Source organism: Schistocerca serialis, chromosome 4 (assembly GCF_023864345.2).
Source record: "Schistocerca serialis cubense isolate TAMUIC-IGC-003099 chromosome 4, iqSchSeri2.2, whole genome shotgun sequence".
NCBI lineage: Eukaryota > Metazoa > Arthropoda > Insecta > Orthoptera > Acrididae > Schistocerca > Schistocerca serialis.
This window is the reverse complement of record NC_064641.1, coordinates 161,103,451-161,120,184: the sequence shown is the minus strand read 5'-3', so window position 1 is coordinate 161,120,184 and position 16,734 is coordinate 161,103,451. Positions and strand designations below refer to the sequence as shown.

General features: G+C 43.7%; 1 non-coding gene across 1 annotated transcript; it reads left to right on the top strand.

Moving 5' to 3' along the window:
• The first annotated feature begins 9,462 nt into the window (after positions 1 to 9,462).
• On the top strand, positions 9,463 to 9,537 carry Trnat-cgu (transfer RNA threonine (anticodon CGU)). The gene has a single exon. It is a non-coding gene; the product is annotated as a tRNA-Thr (tRNA).
• Positions 9,538 to 16,734: the final 7,197 nt, after the last annotated feature.

Below are 16,734 nucleotides of genomic sequence, written 5' to 3'. Positions count from 1 at the left end.
AGGCCCTCATTTCAAGGTTTCGTAAGGCCGTAGCATTGAATGGAGATAACGTTGAAAAATAGTGTTGTGTAGCTAAAAGATTGGGGAATAACCTGGTGTATTTCAATGCTGAATAAAACAACCCCTGTTTCAGAAAAAAAATGTGTTGCATTACTTATTGAACTGCCCTCGTACAAAAACTAATTTTCATAAGTACAGTATAATATTTGGCGTGTTTAGATGACACTTGTAGTACACAGGATGGTAACATAGGCGTTATTTGAAACGAAAGATTGTCACCAGTTCTACATCCAGAATATACCTCTCATAATCAAAAACTGTACACCCCCTCTCCTCTCCGGTACAGTTAATTATTGCAATCGCTGCTGTAAAGTGAATTCCCAATTTTCGCCGATTGTGAAATCTAAGATTAGCCTATATATCATATCATAAACAAATATACAATTCACATACTATTTTATATAAATGGTTTACAGTCACCTACATATCGTTGTAAATCTTGAACGTGTAGATAATGTAATTAATTCAACGATGTAGTGCTACAGAGTCTGTATATTTGTGACACCTTAGTTTCGTATAGGTACCGCTTGACAACGAGTCCTGCTTTAAACTAGAAATGGAAGAATACATAAAATAAACATTGCTGCTTTGATAGAATTATTGCGATGTTATTCATACAATTTATTAAAAGTGACTATTAAAATATACAAAAATCCAAATCTGCCACAGTCTTCTGCAAAGTGCTATGTCGCAGTCACCTGTAGAATTTTACAAAAATATTGGGAAACTTAGTTATAATGCAGTGAGTCCCACTTGAAAGTGAAAGCAGAAGACTAAAAAAAAATAAGTATTCCTGCTTTCACAGAATTATTACGATGTTATCTATATAATTTATTAACGCTGCGTAGCACAAAATACAGAGAATGAAACTTTCAAATTTGCTACCCGTCTTCTGCAAAGTGCTGTCACGCAGTCACTCTTAGAGATTTAGAAAAATATTGAAAAAACTGGCCGTAATGGTACCATACACTGAGGTGACAAAAATCAAAGGATAAATGTTCCATGGCATTCACGTCTGGCGAAGTCGTGGGATAAATGTTCCATGGATTCACGTTGGGCGATCTAGTTTGCCAAATTTCGCTCGAATTGTTCAAAATGATCTTCAAACCAAATCGCTAACAGCTGTGGTTCGGTAATACGGATCATTGTCATTCATAAAATTCCATAGTTATTTGGGAACATGAAGTACATGAATGGCTACAAATGGTCTCGCAGTAGCCGAACATAACCATTTCCTGTCAACGATCGGTTCATTCCATGTAAACATAGCCCACACCATTATGGAGCCATCACCAGCTTGCACAGTGCGTTGTTGACAACTTGGGTCCATGGCTTCGTGGGGTTTGCACCACACTCGAAGCCTACCATCAACTCTTACCAACTGAAATCGGGACTCTTCCGACCAGGCCATGGTTTTCCTGTCTTCTAGAGTCCAACCGATAGGGTCACGAGCCCAGAAGAGGCGCTGCAGGCAATGTCCTGCTGTTAGCAAAGGCACGCGCGTCGGTCGTCTGCTACCATAGTCCATTAACGCCAAATTCCGCTGCACTGTCCTAACGGTTACGTTCGTCTTTCGTCTTACATTGATTTCTGCGATTATTTCACATGGTGTTGCTTGTCTGTTAACACTGACAACTATACGCAAACGCCGCTGCTCTCGGCTCATTAGGCCGGTAATACACTATCAAATTTCTTTGTCCAATATCTTTGTCAAGTATCTTTGTCAAAGAAATTTGATGGTGTATTAGGGAACTTTGTCAAATGTCGTCAAATATTTGATCAAATCTAAGGCCTCGCTGTAGATTTGTTCAAAGAAGTCGCTTGTCTTGTGTTCACTGCAATGTGACTGTTACCACGTGGAGCGCTAGCATCGCTGCAGCGTTCTGTCATCTATAGTGTTTCTATAAACATTGCCGGTAAATACAGTTGGTGTGTACCGACAACTACGAAATTAATATAGATGTATGTAGCTGATGCGCTTTACAGCGTGAGGCACCCTGAATACAAAAATAGATTAAGAAGATTGGAGACCTGACCGAACATAACCTAACCTAACTCTCTCCTGTAACAAGGAATCGGAGTGTTACAGTGAGTCTGTCTTCTGCAGATATTGTTCTTAAGTGAGTATTGTGCTTTGTGATATGAGGATACACTTCACTGAGCACATACAGAAATTTAGGCTCATCCATTCTTAAGTAACTGATGTACTACTTGATGTCCTCCACTATAAGCTCACGTAACAAGTTTTGTTGAATGCTTTTATCGTATCGTCGTAAAACCCGCGGCTTCACCCAGGTACGTTTCCTTTTTTCCCTCCGCTTCTCTTCCGCATGTGCCCACAGTGGAATTGTGGTACATGCAACTTCTGCAGTTAATAAGAAGTTGTTGTTTCAGCCATCTTGAACTTTGACGAAAAATATGATGACAGTGCAATACCCCTTCTAGCGCTAAGTCAAAGATTTTTGTCAAATATATTTGACGGAATATTTCATCACATCTTTGATCAAATATTTGACAAGGAAATATGAAAGTGTAATACCGGCCTGTGTGAAGGTCGTCGGACACTGCGTTGCCCGCGGTGAGAGACAATGCCAGAAATTTGGTATTCTAGGCACACTCTTGACGCCGTGGATCTAGGAATACTGATTTCCATAACGATTTCCGAAATGGGGTGTCACATGTGTCTAGATACAGCTACCATTCCGCGTTCAGAGTCCGTTAATTCCCGTCTTGCGGGCATAATCACGTGGAAAAGCTTTGCACATGAATCGCCTGAGCCAACCGAAGTGGCCGAGCAGTTATAGGCGCTACAGTCTGGAACCGCGCGACCGCTACGGTCGCAGGTTCGAATCGTGCCTCGGGCATGGATGTGTGTGATGTCCTTGGGTTGGATAGGTTTAAGTAGTTCTAAGTTCTAGGGGACTGATGACCTCAGAAGTTAAGTCCCATAGTGCTCAGAGTCATTTGAACCATTTGAATGGCCTGAGTACAAGTGACAGCTTGGCCAATGAGGTGCCCTTTTATACCATGTGTACGTGATACTGCCGCCATGTGTATACGTGCATGTCGCTTTGTTACCTCAGTGTAGATGTAGTTAACACAGTTCGTGTCTGAACATCTAATATTGTGGCTGTCTTGGTTCCGCAAATTCATATTCAAAAAAAGACACCCTGTACGACTTGTCTGGATGGAAGTCACGTCAACAAAAGCATTGTTTTCTGGGGACAAATTCACTGTTCCATAAATGCCAAGATTATTTCCCCGGCCATTTTAAAAGACCAGGAAACTACCATTCCTTTAAGATCGCCGTCTGACGTGGGTTAACGGTCGTCTCCATGGTAACTCGAGTTGCTGATTGCTTTATTTACTCGAACAACACGGAAGAAGCGAAGCTTATTTGTAGCCACAAAGTGTAAGAGTAAACTGTCTAACTAGCAGTTCCCGGTAGCCTCCAGACAGCACGTTTAGGAAGAGACAGAGCAGCCACTTGCTCCAAGGCTTACAGCTGCGTGTGTTCAGTACTCTGAATTACTGCTTTTTAGGATTGATGGTTAGGGAGATGATAACTTTGTTTACGCACAGCATTCGCTGGAGCAATACGCAAAATTCTCAGATCGCAGTACGTAAGACACCTTCACATATATCCTAACTATTATGGAAATTTCAAAAGTGGAATTATTACTGATAGTACTTTATTGTGTTTCCGCTACTTAAATGATACGCCCGTGCGTATAATTTAAGTAGCGGAAACATAATAAAGTACTATCAGGAATAATTCTATAACCGTTTTGCATACATACCACATAACTCGATTTTGTGGGACACGTTTTCGGTATGTTCTTCACAAAATACATTTCTTTGTCAAGGCATGATAGTTGATTACGCATAATTAAGCTTCGTCCCTCACAGTCCTGGCGAGCTTAGCAGTTATTTTCTGTCTTAGACGTATCCTGCTATTGTTCTGTGCCTACTGACTGTCATTCATTCATTATAACCTAGACTTTTTGGCTACAACAGATCTTACCATATTTTGATGATGATGATGGATGATTTGTTTGTGGGGCGCTCAACTGCGCGGTCATCAGCACCCGTACAAAGTCCCAATTTTTTCGCACTCCAATTTTATGATGATGATGATGATGATGATGATGATGATGAAATGATGAGAACAACACAAACACCAATTCCCGGCCAGAGAAAATCCCCACCGGCTGGAAATCGAACCCTCGTCCCCGTGATTCAGGGGCAGTAACACTAGCCACTAGACCACGAGCTGCGGACACCGTATTTTGAACACTCTCGCAACACTTCATGAGTCTTACTCGCATTGCCACAGAATGTACTGAAGAGTTAATTTCAGTCAATTGAATCCTGCCCTACTGCAATCAATGTCAAAGCTTCTTAATACGACGCTAGAATGTCGTGTCTTATGTGATTTCATTTCGTGTGTTCGAACAATTCCATTTCTTTGTTGTACTTTCGTTTCCTTCCCCCATGAACCATGCACCTTGCCGTTGGTGGGGAGGCTTGCGTGCCTCAGCGATACAGATAGCCGTACCGTAGGTGCAACCACAACGGAGGAGTATCTGTTGAGAGGCCAGACAAACGTGTGGTTCCTGAAGAGGGGCAGCAGCCTTTTCAGTAGTTGCAGGGGCAACAGTCTGGATGATTGACTGATCTGGCCTTGTAACATTAACCAAAACGGCCTTGCTGTGCTGGTACTGCGAACGGCTGAAAGCAAAGGGAAACTACAGCCGTAATTTTTCCCGAGGACATGCAGCTTTACTGTATGATTAAATGATGATGGCGTCCTCTTGGGTAAAATATTCCGGAGGTAAAATAGTCCCCCATTCGGATCTCCGGGCGGGGACTGCTCAAGAGGACGTCGTTATCAGGAGAAAGAAAACTGGCATTCTACGGATCGGAGCGTGGAATGTCAGATCACTTAATCGGGCAGGTAGGTTAGAAAATTTAAAAAGGGAAATGGATAGGTTAAAGTTAGATATAGTGGGAATTAGTGAAGTTCGGTGGCAGGAGGAACAAGACTTTTGGTCAGGTGATTACAGGGTTATAAATACAAAATCAAATAGGGGTAATGCAGGAGTAGGTTTAATAATGAATAAAAAAATAGGAGTGCGGGTTAGCTACTACAAACAGCATAGTGAACGCATTATTGTGGCCAAGATAGACACAAAGCCCATGCCTACTACAGTAGTACAAGTTTATATGCCAACTAGCTCTGGAGATGATGAAGAAATAGATGAAATGTATGACGAGATAAAAGAAATTATTCAGGTAGTGAAGGGAGACGAAAATCTAATAGTCATGGGTGACTGGAATTCGTCAGTAGGAAAAGGGAGAGAAGGAAACATAGTAGGTGAATATGGATTGGGGGGAAGAAATGAAAGAGGAAGCCGTCGGGTAGAATTTTGCTCAGAGCATAACTGAATCATAGCTAACACTTGGTTCAAGAATCATAAAAGAAGGTTGTATATATGGAAGAATCCTCGAGATACTAAAAGGTATCAGATAGATTATATAATGGTAAGACAGAGATTTAGGAACCAGGTTTTAAATTGTTAGACATTTCCAGGGGCAGATGTGGATTCTGACCACAATCTATTGGTTATGAACTGCAGATTGAAACTGAAGAAGCTGCAAAAAGGTGGGAATTTAAGGAGATGGGACCTGGATAAACTGACTAAACCAGAGGCTGTAGAGAGTTTCAGGGAGAGCATAAGGGAACAATTGACAGGAATGGGGGAAAGAAATACAGTAGAAGAAGGATGGGTAGCTCTGAGGGATGAAGTAGTGAAGGCAGCAGACGATCAAGTAGGTAAAAAGACGAGGGCTAGTAGAAATCCTTGGGTAACAGAAGAAATATTGAATTTAATTGATGAAAGGAGAAAATATAAAAATGCAGTAAATGAAGCAGGCAAAAAGGAATACAAACGTCTCAAAAATGAGATCGACAGGAAATGCAAAATGGCTAAGCAGGGATGGCTAGAGGACAAATGTAAGGATGTAGAGGCTTGTCTCTCTAGGGGTAAGATAGATACTGCCTACAGGAAAATTAAAGAGACCTTTGGAGAGAAGAGAACCACTTATATGAATATCAAGAGCTCAGATGGCAACACAGTTCTAAGCAAAGAAGGGAAGGCAGGAAGGTGGAAGGAGTATATAGAGGGTTTATACAAGGGCGATGTACTTGAGGACAATATTATGGAAATGGAAGAGGAAGTAGATGAAGACGAAATGGGAGATAAGATACTGCGTGAAGAGTTTCACAGAGCACTGAAAGACCTGAGTCGAAACAAGGCCCCGGGAGTAGACAACATTCCATTAGAACTACTGATGGCCTTGGGAGAGCCAGTCATGACAAAACTCTACCATCTGGTGAGCAAGATGTATGAGACAGGCGAAATACCCTCAGACTTCAAAAAGAATATAATAATTCCAATCCCAAAGAAAGCAGGTGTTGACAGATGTGAAAATTACCGAACTATGAGTTTAATAAGTCACAGCTGCAAAATACTAACGCAAATTCTTTACAGACGAATGGAAAAACTGGTAGAAGCGGACCTCGGGGAAGATCAGTTTGGATTCCGTAGAAATGTTGGAACACGTGAGGCAATACTAACCTTACGACTTATCATAGAAGAAAGATTAAGAAAAGGCAAACCTACGTTTCTAGCATTTGTAGACTTAGAGAAAGCTTTTGACAATGTTAACTGGAATACTCTCTTTCAAATTCTGAAGGTGGCAAGGGTAAAATACAGGGAGCGAAAGGATATTTACAATTTGTACAGAAACCAGATGGCAGTTATAAGAGTCGAGGGACATGAAAGGGAAGCAGTGGTTGGGAAGGGAGTAAGACTGGGTTGTAGCATCTCCCCGATGTTATTCAATCTGTATATTGAGCAAGCAGTAAAGGAAACAAAAGAAAAATTCGGAGTAGGTATTAAAATTCATGGAGAAGAAGTAAAAACTTTGAGGTTCGCCGATGACATTGTAATTCTGTCAGAGACAGCAAAGGACTTGGAAGAGCAGTTGAACGGAATGGATAGTGTCTTGAAGGGAGGATTTAAGATGAACATCAACAAAAGCAAAACGAGGATAATGGAATGTAGTCAAATTAAATCGGGTGATGCTGAGGGAATTAGATTAGGAAATGAGACACTTAAAGTAGTAAAGGAGTTTTGCTATTTAGGGAGTAAAATAACTGATGATGGTCGAAGTAGAGAGGATATAAAATGTAGACTGGCAATGGCAAGGAAATCGTTTCTGAAGAAGAGAAATTTGTTAACATCGAGTATAGATTTAAGTATCAGGAAGTCGTTTCTGAACGTATTTGTATGGAGTGTAGCCATGTATGGAAGTGAAACATGGACGATAAGTATTTTGGACAAGAAGAGAATAGAAGCTTTCGAAATGTGGTGCTACAGAAGAATACTGAAGATAAGGTGGGTAGATCACGTAACTAATGAGGAGGTATTGAATAGGATTGGGGAGAAGAGAAGTTTGTGGCACAACTTGACTAGAAGAAGGGATCGGTTGGTAGGACATGTTCTGAGACATCGAGGGATCACCAGTTTAGTATTGGAGGGCAGCGTGGAGGGTAAAAATCGTAGAGAGAGGCCAAGAGATGAATACACTAAGCAGATTCAGAAGGATATAGGTTGCAGTAAGTACTGGGAGATGAAGAAGCTTGCACAGGATAGGGTAGCATGGAGAGCTGCATCAAACCAGTCTCAGGACTGAAGACGACAACAACTAACTTTCGTTTCCTGGTAAGTTTTAAAACAGATATTCGGATCAAATGGGGTTTGCAGCCCCTTTGATTGTCATATGCAAGCAATGGAGCCGTCTATCCACAGCAAATTTTAGAGTGTCGTAGTGCAGATAGTGTCACAATCACACTTTTATGTTAGCCCTAACACGGAACGCGTATTTAGTGCCATTGGGTCCATAAGAAATAGTTTAAATCGGAATGAAACAACAAGTTTACTGTTACCAGTCACTGTCCATTTATTTCCACGACGCGTTTCAAAGGATTAAACCTCCATCATCAGGTTGATTTACATTTGTTAGTAAGACATACGTATGTGTTTTGTTACGATTTTGGAGGAAGTTGTGGCATTGTCTAGTGGAGAAACAAAACACTATTTCAGAACATGATTTTGGATTTTCTGACAAAATCTAAACGTATATCTAACGGTAAAAATAAAATAAGAAAAATAGAATACCTCCAGTGGTCACAGGTTCCTTTCACTGTCGTAGCACAGCACATGTATATTATCATATTTTGTAAACATAAATGGCGTCTGGAAATTATTTGGTACAAGGCTCATACAGTAAAAGAGGAACATGAGCAAAAAGTATAAAGAATATACGTCATAACAACTTTATTACGGAATGAGTTTTAAAGGATTTTGAAGATCTTGATTTTGAGGTGTTGAATACATGTGTGTTGAATACATATGTCAGATGACTGGTAACAGTAAACTTGTTCCCAGAATGAGATTTTCACTCTGCAGCGGAGTGTGCGCTGATATGAAACTTCCTGGCAGATTAAAACTGTGGGCCCGACCGAGACTCGAACTCGGGACCTTTGCCTTTCGCGGGCAAGTGCTCTACCAACTGAGCTACCGAAGCACGACTCACGCCCGGTACTCACAGCTTTACTTCTGCCAGTACCTCGTCTCCTACCTTCCAAACTTTACAGAAGCTCTCCTGCGAACCTTGCAGAACTAGCACTCCTGAAAGAAAGGATATTGCGGAGACATGGCTTAGCCACAGCCTTGGGGATGTTTCCAGAATGAGATTTTCACTCTGCAGCGGAGTGTGCGCTGATATGAAACTTCCTGGCAGATTAAAACTGTGTGCCCGACCGAGACTCGAACTCGGGACCTTTGCCTGCTGCAGAGTGAAAATCTCATTCTGGAAACATCCCCAAGGCTGTGGCTAAGCCATGTCTCCGCAATATCCTTTCTTTCAGGAGTGCTAGTTCTGCAAGGTTCGCAGGAGAGCTTCTGTAAAGTTTGGAAGGTAGGAGACGAGGTACTGGCAGAAGTAAAGCTGTGAGTACCGGGCGTGAGTCGTGCTTCGGTAGCTCAGTTGGTAGAGCACTTGCCCGCGAAAGGCAAAGGTCCCGAGTTCGAGTCTCGGTCGGGCACACAGTTTTAATCTGCCAGGAAGTTTCATATCAGCGCACACTCCGCTGCAGAGTGAAAATCTCATTCTGGAAACATCCCCAAGGCTGTGGCTAAGCCATGTCTCCGCAATATCCTTTCTTTCAGGAGTGCTAGTTCTGCAAGGTTCGCAGGAGAGCTTCTGTAAAGTTTGGAAGGTAGGAGACGAGGTACTGGCAGAAGTAAAGCTGTGAGTACCGGGCGTGAGTCGTGCTTCGGTAGCTCAGTTGGTAGAGCACTTGCCCGCGTAAGGCAAAGGTCCCGAGTTCGAGTCTCGGTCGGGCACACAGTTTTAATCTGCCAGGAAGTTTCATATCAGCGCACACTCCGCTGCAGAGTGAAAATCTCATTCTGGAAACATCCCCAAGGCTGTGGCTAAGCCATGTCTCCGCAATATCCTTTCTTTCAGGAGTGCTAGTTCTGCAAGGTTCGCAGGAGAGCTTCTGTAAAGTTTGGAAGGTAGGAGACGAGGTACTGGCAGAAGTAAAGCTGTGAGTACCGGGCGTGAGTCGTGCTTCGGTAGCTCAGTTGGTAGAGCACTTGCCCGCGAAAGGCAAAGGTCCCGAGTTCGAGTCTCGGTCGGGCACACAGTTTTAATCTGCCAGGAAGTTTCAGTAAACTTGTTGTTTCGTCGTATGTCATTAACAGTCACGGTAAAGCCTCACCTAAAATGTTCGCATTTAAAATTATTTAAATGATAATATGTTTCCACGTCGGCCTGTATTAAATTTATTAACATTTCTTTCCATTTCATTTTCATTTGCATTGCTAAACAGTTTCGGCTGTGAAGCCATTTTCAAATGTGAATGCATGCACAAGCCATCAGACAAGCCATGCTCCATTCAGGGCCCAATAACTAAACAATTTACACGAACACTAGTCTAATAGTAAGGAGTTCAAATGACTCTAAGAACGATGGGACTTAACATCTAAGGTCATCAGTCTCCTAGACTTAGAACTACTTAAACCTAACTACATCACACACATCCATGCCCGAGGCAGGATTCGAACCTGCGACCATGGCAGCAGCGCGGTTCCGGACTGAAGCGCCTAGAACCGCTCGGCCACAGCGGCCGGCAGCAAGGAGTCACCCTTGAAAGGCGTCACAATCTCCACCATCAGATCCAAAGTTAGGTGCAGTAACCTTTTGCTCTGAAGTGCATGTAACTAACAGTTCATCGTGTGTTTCAAAAAGCTGACGCAAACAGCAAATAACAAAGCGGCAGATGATGTGAAAGGAATGTCTGACAAATCGCTAATTCCCACCTTGAAGTTTAGTCCCCAGCCATACTTTACTTAAAGGTGTGAGTGGTAAAAGTCAATTAAAGTTAAAAATTTTCATTAAAGTGGATATAAAGAGCGTAAATCAGAGTCCCCTTTCTGCTTTAGTGGTCAGCGCGTATGGTTGCTATGCGGAGTACCCGAATTCGATTCCCGGTGCCACCAGGGGTTTCTCCTCTGTCTGAGGACTGGGGCGGGGTGTACTCAGACTCGTAATGCCAAGTGAAGTGCTACATGATTGAGGAGTAGCAGCTCCAAGGTCTGCGAATCCGACAACGGGCAGGAGAGCGCTGTGGTCGCCCCACAATTTGTTTATTTGTTCATCTGTTGTGAAGCCATCTGTTCAACTGCCTCATGAATCAGTACTAAGAATTTTACGCACCTGTAGTCAAACGTATTATATACACTACTGGCCATTAAAATTGCTACACCCAGAAGATGACGTGCTACAGACCGAAATTTAACCAACAGGAAGAAGATGCTGTGATGTGCAAATGATTAGCTTTTCAGAGCACTCACACAAGGTTGGCGCCGGTGGCGACACCTACAACGTGCTGACATGAGGAAAGTTTCCAACCGATTTCTCACACACAAACAGTAGTTGACCGGCGTTGCCTGGTGAAACATTGTTGTGATGTCTCGTGTAAGGAGGAGAAATGCGTACCATCACGTTTCCGACTTTGATAAAGGTCGGTTTGTAGCCTATCGCGATTGCGGTTTATCGTATCGCGACACTGCTGCTCGCGTTGGGTGAGATCCAATGACTGTTAGCAGAATATGGAATCGGTAGGTTCAGGAGGGTAATACGGAACGCCGTGCTGGATCCCAACGGCCTCATATCACTAGCAGTCGAGATGATAGGCATCTTATGCGCATGGCTGTAACGGCTCGTGCAGCCACGTCTCGATACCTGAGTCAACAGATGGGGACGTTTGCAAGACAACAACCATCTGCACAAACAGTTCGACGACGTTTGTAGCAGCATGGACTATCAGCCCGGAGACTATGGCTGCGGTTACCCTTGACGCTTTATCACAGACAGGAGCACCTGTGATGGTGTACTCAACGACGAACCTGGGCGCACGAATGGCAAAACGTCATTTTTTCGGATGAATCCAGGTTCTGTTTACAGCATCATGATGGTCGCATCCGTGTTTGGTGACATCGCGGTGAACGCACATTGGAAGCGTGTATTCGTCATCGGCATACTGGCGTATCACCCGGCGTGATGGTATGGGATGTCATTGGTTACACGTCTCGGTCACCTCTTGTTCGCATTGACGGCACTTTGAACAGTGGACGTTACATTTCAGATGTGTTACGACCCGTACCTCTACCCTTCATCCGATCCCTGCGAAACTCTACATTTCAGCAGGACAATGCACGACCGCATGTTGCAGGTCCTGTACGGGCCTTTCTGGATTCAGAAAGTGTTCGACTGCTGCCCTGGCCAGCAAATTCTCCAGATCTCTCACCAACTGAAAACGTCTGGTCAATGGTGGACGATCAACTTGTTCGTCACATTACGCCAGTCACTACTCTTAATGAACTGTGGTATCGTGTTGAAGCTGCATGGACAGCTGTACCTGTACACGCCATCCAATCTCTGTTTGACTCAATGCCCAGGCGTTTCAAGGCCGTTATTATGGCCAGAGGTGGTTGTTCTGGGTACTGATTTCTCAGGATCTATGCACCCAAATTGCGTGAAAATGTAACCACGTCTCAGTTCTAGTATAATATATTTGTCCAATGAATACCCGTTATCATCTGCATTTCTTCTTGGTGTAGCAATTTTAATGGCCAGTAGTGTATTTACCACCTGTTTAGGGACCACGTTATCCCATTGTTTAGTGTTAAAGCTCCTAAGTCACTGATATAATAAGGGAGGACAGATTTAAGGCCTTCATAACTGGATAACATAGGCCCGAAACATGTTGTAGTAAATATATTATTTGACTATAGCACCCATATTTGGGTTTCAGGCAGCTTCGTTGAATGCTGAAATGCTGTTCCAATGCAGTTGGAGAGCCTCAGAAATGTTGTTCGAGCTTAGGAGGAATAGCAAGTCGGCTGATGCATGAATGGGAAATTTGATTGAGGAGGGAGGCGTGCTAGGGTAGTCCGCACACTTATGCAAAACCACTGTGCTAGCGTGCCATAGTTGTTAGGGCACCTGCTTATTAAGTAGGAGACCCGAGTTCGAAATCCCAGCATTGGTAAAAATTTTCAATCTCCGCTTCAGTCTGTGTATCTACGTTAACAGAGTACGTCTGAAAGCCTTCTAAATTTCGTCACTAACTTCACAAAAAGATCGACAACCAACTAAAAATCGCATGTTTTCTTATATATTCCAGTAAAGTCAACAAAATGAAGCAGTATCTCACACATCGATAACATCACATAGGAATGACATAACAAACACAAAAAACGCAGTTGAAAATCGGAATCATTTCCCGAAACGCGTCGTGCGAAAAATAAAATAAAGAAAATCGTGACTGGTGGGAGATAAGTTATTTATAAACAAACCTACAGCTTAAATCACTTGACCACGTGATCTCGTACCTACGCATTTCGGAAGCAACACTATCGGTTCGGAATACTGCCGAATAGAAATGGGGGAAACATAATGTACAACTCGCTGGCGATACTGGTAATGACAAACTCACTCAACTGCAATCTTTTTGGTTTGGAATTGTTAATGAACCAAAGGATTAAAGTAGGTACTGATCTTCCACAGAAATGAATACTTACACTGGGTGAATAATTTAGTGGCGTGAAATTAACTTAGATAATTTTGAAATATTGCGGTGGCCAGTACGACTGGATAAACATCACTACAAAACCAACTGATCAGGGAAGTGGAGCTGGTAATTTACAATGATGTGTGCATCCCCATTACGCACTTCTGTATCATGCTTACCGATGTAAATGTTCCCTGCGATTACTGAAATTAGAATGTCTTAATCACTCTGCTCAGTATTTTAGACATATAATTCTCAATACAATAGAACGAAGTGTGACTGTTGTAACGCTGAAATGACCTTGAACATAGCAAAATCTAGACGTAGCAGCACATAAACATTGACCTCAAAAAGTTTATTTTTAGATTAAGTAAGGAAATCAGAAAAATAAAAAAAACAATGGAAACAATTATGAAACACATGTGTTGAAACAACGCTGAAATACTGCATACCAAGCGATCAACACGTACTATAGGAGCAAAAGCAATTTTTTTCCAATACCTAACTTGTTTAGCGCCAGTACACAAATTAAATTAAATAGTTCCAAATAAAAGAATACTTGGTTGAAGATTAAGATTTAATCAAGAATTTTTCAAAGGAGCAAAATTTGGTACAGCTGTATTAAATTCTGTTAGATAAATTACGACATTTGGTCACCTCAGTAGGAATCGTGGAAACAAGAACCTATCCCAGAAGTAACGACGTAGGTCAGTAACGTCCACTACCACACACAATCTTCACTGATGCAAAACACTATATTCTTGGAAAATCACTGTTTCCAAAAGAGTCACTGAGACGGATCACTTTAAGCATCGATCCTATAGTCACGTGATGCTGGTGCCATCGTAACCTCGTGGAGAGGTCAGTCGGCTGGGTCAATGGTGCATAACTGCTCCACATCCGAAGTTTGCGACAATTCGCGGGGGAAACTCGCAATCGCACTCCGCTCAGATTTAGTGGTAAGATGTCCCAGTGGATAACCCGTCAAAAACTGATCACTGATCAAGCATGAAAACAGGAAAAAGGAAGATTGAAGTGCGAAAAAAAAATGAAAACTGTAACGGCCCAAGCTTATAAAACTTCAATATCGAGACAGATTGAATAGTCGCGGCATCGTGGTTAAACACGTAGCTCATTCTGGTAGCTTCATAGTTCACAGTTCAGTTCACCTTTCTCCTGTTTTCGTGCTTGATCTGTGCTCAGTTTTTGACGAGATTTCCACTGGGGCCTCTTACAACTAAATTTGAGGGGATGCGATGGGGAGTTTCCGTTGCTAATAATTTGTGCACTGGTATAAACATTGCAACGCCGCACACAGCGGCCGAAATTTTATCCGGGACCAGCGCGCACACCCGAGCACCTAGAGTTTCAGTCAATGTTACGAAAACGTTCCAGTCTTAACTTTACAGTCTTCATTGCCCTATCATATCCCAGTGATTACAGCAGTTACACAGGAACATAACGAGCAAGGAATTTTTATTTAAAGTGCGCTTCATCAAAAATGAACACGAAACTGTCAATCTGATTGCGTTACTTTATATTTGAGGAATAAAGAAATTTGTGCACAGCTTACACTGCGTTGTTACAACCGCCGGGCTTAATGTTTTTATCCGACAGATGTATCACCGTCAACAGTGTCGCAAGCTCTCAATCCTTGACACACTCCAGAGATATTTGCAATGTAATCCACTAAATTGGTACAAAGTCTGGTGATCAGGAACTTAACGGCACTTCCCCTGCTCTCCTTGTGAGACGAATACTGGCGGTGAAAATTTCTTCCAAACCCAGCAGGTTCGATCTGGGTATCTTCAAAGTCGAGCGCCACCGAACAGACGTGTGTTGCCGACCTCGGTTACGGAGGTGAGTAGACTGTTTATGGGAACCAAATACAAAGACACCAGTATGTCCTATTTTGAAATACTCCTCCAATGTGTGTAGTACCCATCACGCACGCGTGACAACAGAGAGATAAGGAGTTCAGAGACGCGCTGTTAGCATCATAGCACGTCAGTACAACGCACACAAAATGTAAATAGAACGATGAGTCTACTTAAATAGAGATACTGGAAGAAATTTGAAAATTTGTTCCAGGACTGCAACTCGTACCTGGATTTCTTGCCCTTCGTAACTAGTCATTGCACCAGTAGAGTATTCTTGTACGCCGCCTGGCCTGAGGCAAATTCTAAATGTCTTCTCTTTCCCTTCTATATGCTGAAGACCATAGACGCGATGCTGTTTTTTCGAGAAACAAGAATAGGTATTCGAGGAAGATTGTGAAATAATTTACCTCATACTTATTCAAATATTCCGGACGTTTATGCCGTGCCGACGGGGTGGCCGAGCGGTTCTAGGTGCTTCAGTCCGGAACCGCGCGACTGCTACGGTAGCAGGTTCGAATCCTGCCTCGGGCGTGGATGTGTGTGATGTCCTCAGGTTAGTTAGGTTTAAGTAGTTCTAAGTTCTGGGGGACTGATGACCTCAGATGTTAAGTCAGAGCCATTTGAACCATTTTTTTCTTTATGCCGTGTTCGGATGAATTTGTTGTTGAAACTCACGTTTTGTCTCTCTCCGCAGAGGATATCTTCACGGGGATTGTAGCTTTATCAGAGGGCAGATGCACTCCATGGCTCTCTACTGTCCCTTAAGAAAATGCGTTCGTTTATCGAGGCGCTCCACCCTCTGTACTCACTTGTTTCTGAAGCACACTGTTTACAACGTATCACAGTGGTGCAGCGGAAGTCGAGACGAACAAGTCGATATGGGACTCATGCGGTCTGGCCGGCCGAGGTGGCCGAGCAGTTCTAGGCGCTTCAGTCCGGAACCGCGCGACTGCTATGGTCGCAGGTTCGAATCCTGCCTCGGGCATGGATGTGTGTCATGTCCTTAGGTTAGTTAGGTTTAAGTAGTTCTAAGTTCTGGGGGACTAATGACCTCAAATGTTAAGCCCCATAGCGCCGAGAGCCATTTGAACCATGTGGTCTGTCAAACCGGAAAATAACCTCAAATTGCCCCACCAAAATCCACCTGTAACTATCACGTTACAGAAAACACCCGTTCTCCAACTGGGAGTAACACTACCCTGTCAGAAGTTGAATCTATTAGCTATTTCGTTGACTGGCGTCTTTTGAAGGCTGTTGTTCGACGATTTTTAAATGTCTTCCGTGACTGGGGTGGACGCTGACGCCGCGGTGTGCCGGCAGGCCGCGATGGCGATGGCGCTGTCGCTGTCGGTGTCGGTGCCGGCGTCGGTGACGAGCCCGGCGGCGTCGTCGGCGCTGCCGTCGGCTCCGACGCTGGCGCCCGCCGTCGCGGTGACGGTGGGCGGCGCGGTGGCGGGGGGCGGCGGCCGCGGCCCGGGGGGCGGCGCCGGGCCCAGGACTCCCGCCCCCGGGCCTCCCGTGGTGGGCGTTGGGCCCGGCGGCGGCGCGGGCGGCGGCCGCGGACATCCGGGGGCGGACGCG